At 36.2% G+C, this 6,000-nt stretch overlaps 1 pseudogene; it reads left to right on the forward strand.

Annotated features, from left to right (window-relative positions):
• The first annotated feature begins 3,810 nt into the window (after positions 1 to 3,810).
• Positions 3,811 to 5,632, forward strand: LOC112800749 (AAA-ATPase At2g18193-like; annotated as a pseudogene).
• The last annotated feature ends 368 nt before the right edge of the window (positions 5,633 to 6,000 follow it).

The raw sequence follows: 6,000 nt of genomic DNA on the forward strand, positions 1-6,000 counted from the left end.
CACTCATCATGATTGCTCTCTACTTTCGCATTAATTTCTGCATCTCTATTTTTTCCATCATATTCATCCTTATCAACCCACTTGAAGAAGTTGCAATGGCTGCTCTTTTGCAGAAATTTAAGGAACCCCATGGTTAAAAACCCTCACAACAAGTAAGAATATGAAGACAAAGGAATTTATGAGAACAGCTCACTCGATATCTTGGACATGTATGAAACAATCTATCTGGATTCTCTGAAGTTCCAGATTTTTTAATCAATGTCTTCAACCCACAATGACATATCAGGTCTTCATTCTTCCTCTTTCTTCGCATAAACGAGCTAGACCCATGGCTACCAACTACGTGACAGGAGACCCCTCCACGACGACCTCCGTTTCCACCACCCATCATGCCGGCGAGCTCCAATTTTGGTTTCAGAACCTCTGCAACTGCACTCAACGTAAGGGGACATATATACACTATGAAGAGAATAGGGTTTATCAGTTAGGGATTAATTTGATGAAATTTCATAAAGTAGTCATGCTGGCAGACAACTAGGATTGATGGGGTGTGCTGACATAGATCCTAATGTGCATGTCAGCTTCTGTTAACGGCATTAGCGAGAGAGTTAACAGAAGGACTAACTGAAAATCTTTCTGGGATGATTTTGATTAGAAAAATCTTTCGGGAACCAAATTGGAGATCGCATGATCTTTCAGGGACCATTTTGATTGGAGAGGGCATTAGGTCGGGCGTTTGATTCCCCTGTTATATGTCGAACCTCTTCTTCTGAGAACTGTGCTAGTTATTCTCGTGTTTTATTTAAGTATTTCTTCATGTTGGGGTCCTTGGCTTGATAGGTATTGTTAATCTATGAAGTTACCACTTGAGAGTCACTGAACATTATCAGCCTTTCTGCCCCCACTACTTTAGCTAGCTTTAAACCAACAAGTAAGGCTTCATACTCTACTTGGTTATTAGAAGCTGAAAATTTGAATCTTAACGAGAGTTCTATCCGAGTTCCTTATTCACTTTCTAAGATGATGCCTGTTCTACTACCGGATTTATTGGACGACCTATCTACGTATATGCTCCACGCTGTTGGGCTTCCCCGACTTTTGGTATATTCAGCTACAAAGTCAGCGAGATACTAGAATTTGCTTACTATCCGAGTTTCATACCTCAAGTAGAATTCAGACACTTCCACAGCCCATTGCAACATCCGTCCTGCCAAGTCTGTCTTTTGTAGAATGTGTTTCATTAGTTGATTAGTACGGACCTTTATGGTATGAGCCTAAAAATAAGGTTGGAGCCTTCAAAAGGTGAGAATAAGAGCATACACGAACTTTTTCTATCTTTTAATTGTTTAATTATACTCCTTATAAGGCTTTGCTGACAAAGTAGATGAGTTGTTGTCTATTCTCATCTTCTATGATAAAAGCTAAGGCTATAGCTCGGCTCGTCACTGCTAGGTAGAGGACGAGCTCTTCTCCTGCTATAGGTCGGGTAAGTATGGGGGTTGACCCAGAAAGATTTTGAATTATTGAAAGGCTTGCACGCATTCTGGAGTCCACTCAAACTATTTCTTCTTTATGAGGATTGAGTATAGGGGTAGTGTTTTCAATGCTGACCCTGCTAGGAATCTGGATAAGGCTGCCAACCTTTCATTTAATTATTGAACTTCTTTGAGACAGGTCGGACTCTTCATGTATAGTATGGCTTTGCACTTGTCTGGGTTCCCTTCTATGCCTCTTTGAGTTAGTATGAAGCCTAAGAATTTTTGCGCCTCTAATGCGAAGGTGCATTTTGAGGGGTTTAGTCTCATCCCGTACTTTCTTATTGGAGAGAACACCTCAGAGAGATCAGACAAAAGTGTTGAGTCGACCTTAGTTTTAACAAGCATGTCGTCTGCATATACTTCTATAAGTTTTTCTTTGTGAGGGGAAAATACTTTGCTCATTAGTCGCTGGTATGTGGCACTGGCATTCTTTAATTCAAAAGGCATTTTTTAGTCATTGGTTTTTTAAAAAAGACTTATACAGTTCGAAAACTACAAAACCAGAAGAACTATTCAAATTAACCCAAATCCTTCTCCAAACCCCTTTAGTCTAAAAAAGGGAAAAGAACAACTCTAATGAGGATTTTATTTTCAAATATTCCATTTCAAAACACCTAAAAAAAGTCCAACTATTTGGATGAAGTTGAGAGAGCATAGTTCAATTATTTTAGCACATCACATTTAAACCTATTAAATGATAGTTTCACTCGAGGTTCTTCTACTACACAACTCTGCATGTAAAAAGTATTCAAAATTACTTTTTTTTTATGAAAAAGACGACCAGCTCTACTACATTGGTAACACTTCTACCGAAATCCCAAATCCTTCCCTCGCTATTTTTGATACATCTATTTCACCTACACTATCCTTATCCACGAATAAAGAACCACGTATTTTCACATCCTCACTAACCCACTTGAATAATCATCATCATCATCATCATTTTTTTGTATTTATTTTTCCTTTTTCTTAACCATCATTTTCAGATAGCAAAAATAAAAAAGATGGTATAATAAGTAAGAGTGATAGATACAGAAATTCACTTTTTTTATTCATGTTTTTATCTCTTCTTTTTTCAACATGTTTTGATGAAAGAAAAGTTACTTTTATAAAATCCTTCGAGATTCCAAATAAATACAATATCAAAATTAATAGAATCTATTCAGCTCCATTTCAAAATCATAATCTTTGATTCTTTTCAAACTAACAATATTGATTGCATTGCAAAACAGAATGGTGACTTCTTTTCATTTAATGACAGGACTTTTTTTTTTTCAAAAATTATTTATTTATTTATTTCATTATCTATTTCTTTTGTCTGTTTTAGTTTAATAAAATATGTTGAACTGGAAACTCCATATCTATAACTAAAAGTGTTGAGTTAAACTCATTATTTAAAACTCAACCTGCTTTATCAAACTATCACTAGGTCAAGTTTCGAGACTATGATATATTCATTATAACTTGATTACACGTTTTAACTCGACTATAAACGTTATAGATCAGTAATAAATAACAAATATCAAAACACTTATTAAAATGCTCTAATATGCTATTATTCCCCATTAAAGTAAAATTACTCGAAAATTTAACTGTTGATACTTTGCCCTAAATATAAAAAGGAGGTAAAAAATTAATTTAAAAATAACTTGAATACAAAGCTTATTATTCACTTACTACTTGAGCGTCACAATATATTTTGGTAAGTGTCCATCCAAATAAAAAACTTGAAGATAAGTACCGGTGGATAAGGTATACCACAATCAACCATCACGAAAACAAAACTTAGTAATACAAAAAAATAGCAATAATTAATTTTAAAATTTAGTTAAATATAAAAATTTAATTAAATAATTATATAAAATTTTTTGCCGTATCCAAAATTAAACTTTTGCAAACAAAAATGGGGAAGGTTAGGGGAACAATGATTATTTTGAACAACATGAACAACTATCAATCAAATAAAAACACACTACATTTCTAAATTAACTCTCTAAATTTTAATATTAAAATAACCATCCGTACACTAGTAAAATAAACATTCAATATATCTATTCTTTACATTGTTTAATATTTTTATTGTCTACCTATATTTTTTCAAAAATAAAATAAAAAATGCACGAAGGAAGAAAGAGAAAAAGCCCGGAGAAAAAGGAGATCTCGTCATAGATTACTGATTTATTATTATTCATAAAATAGCGCTTAAAGTCCTTGAATTGTGTTTTGACATTTTAGTGAAAAAAGAAAAATGCAAAACCTTAAGATAGTAATGTGTTTTGACATTTTTGTTTTTCTAGCATTAACATAGAATAGCGTGGGGCGCACGGCGTTGAACTATTTTTTGACTTGTAACAAACAGCCTCATTACTAGAACCACTCTCCATCCCTTTCTTTCTTTCATATACCTGGGATCTTCATTTTCCCGTTTCCAGCATCATCATGAGTTCATACATGGCGTCTTTGTCTTCTTCCTTCACAAACTTTCGATCCGCTTCCTCATGGTTCGAGGTCTACGCCGCCTTCTCCACTCTCATGATCATTCTGAGAACAGCTGTAAACGACATCGTGCCGGAGAAGCTCCGCTCCTCCATTGCCAGAAAGCTCGAGTCATTCTTCTTCCCCACGCACAAACCGAACAACCTCGTATCCATCAGAATCAACCAAAGATGGGATGGCCAACACGGCGAACACAACGAACTCTACAACGCTGCTTCCAAGTACCTCCCAACCAGAATATCCGAAACCTACAAGGCCCTCAGATGCCAAATTGAACTCTCACAAGGGCCTCATGCTCGCAATCGACGCCAACCAAGAAGTAATCGACGAATTCGAAGGGATCCGGTATACTTGGACTCTCGATTTAGGCTCCGACCAAAATGCCGACTCCTCGAAATCCGATAAGGATCCTGCGTTTGTTCTAAACTTCAACGAGAAGCACAGAGACACCGTGATGAAGAGGTACATTCCGCACTTGCTTGCAACCTGCGAGGCCATGGATGCAGCGGACATGAGCATTAAGATATTTTCAATGGCGCACGGGTATTGGAACGAGAGTGAGTTGTGTCCCACGCTGGACACGCTCGCTTTGGATCCTGAATTGAAGCGAACCATTGTGGATGATCTGGACCGGTTCTTGAAGAGGAAGGAGTTCTACAAGAAAGTGGGTAAGCCTTGGAAACGTGGCTACTTGTTGTACGGTCCTCCTGGAACGGGGAAATCTAGCCTCATTGCTGCCATTGCGAATTACTTGAAGTTCAATGTGTATGATTTGGAGCTGGACTCCATTACCTCCAACGAGAGCCTGATGCTACTGATGAGGAGTACAACCAGTCGTTCCATCATCGTCATTGAAGACATTGACTGCAACAAGGAGGTCCATGTTCGTCGCAGACAACAAGAAGACTTCGGGGACACTGATATAGAGTCAGTCCAGCATGACGATGCTGCCCCTGAAATTATAAAGGTTGACAAGTTTACCCTCTCGGCTTTGCTCAACTACATGGATGGCTTGTGGTCAGGCTACGGAGAGGAAAGGATTATAATATTCACCACGAACCACAAAGACAAGATTGACCCGGCATTGTTGAGGCCAGGCAGGATGGACATGCACATTCACTTGTCCTTCCTCAGAGCCAAGGCGTTTAGAATATTGGCCTCTAATTATTTGGACATTCCGGGGGACCAGCCTCATCCCCTGTTTCAGGAAATTGAGGACTTGTTGGACACAACAGATGTCACTCCAGCGGTGGTGGCAGAGCAGTTGATCAGAAGCGAAGATCCTGATGTTGCTTTGGATGGACTCTTTAAGTTCCTTCAAGAGATACACAATTCAGGCAAAAGTAGAGATTCCGCTGAGACTTTAGAGATTTGAGATGCACTCACCTTGTATCAATCAATATACCATTTGCTTTCAAGGCAGCCTTTATTTATTTATTTAGTTTACGATTGGTTTCTTCTGATTGTGGTAAGTGCTAAAGCGTTTCAGGCTAAGGCTAACGCGTTATATGGTATCTGTCATGGTCATAAAGGGAGATCACTAGTAGGAGGTAAAAAATATTGGAACTTAATGAAAGCAAATCTCGATTAATTATATATATTTTTTTTGTTATTTAGCATCTTGTTATTTGCTATTTCATGATTATGATCATGCAGTAGTGAATACCGGTAATAGTAGAGAGTACCTTATTGAATATTTTGTCTATTTTATTTATTTATTTTTTTATTTTCTATTATAATAAGCTTCATTTTTAATACGTTGAGTTTAAAAAAAATTTGTTAAATATATTATGAACAAAAAAAATTTAATATCAAAAATAAATTTTTATTAACACTTTTAGAAATTTTCTTTTAAAAATTTAATTAATATGTGTCTTTAAAGTACATAATAAATTTATTATTAATAGAAATTTAAAAAATTAATAAATACATAAAAAATTTAAATATATTTTTAATAAAAAAAATT

This window comes from Arachis hypogaea, chromosome 5 (assembly GCF_003086295.3).
Source record: "Arachis hypogaea cultivar Tifrunner chromosome 5, arahy.Tifrunner.gnm2.J5K5, whole genome shotgun sequence".
Lineage (NCBI taxonomy): Eukaryota > Viridiplantae > Streptophyta > Magnoliopsida > Fabales > Fabaceae > Arachis > Arachis hypogaea.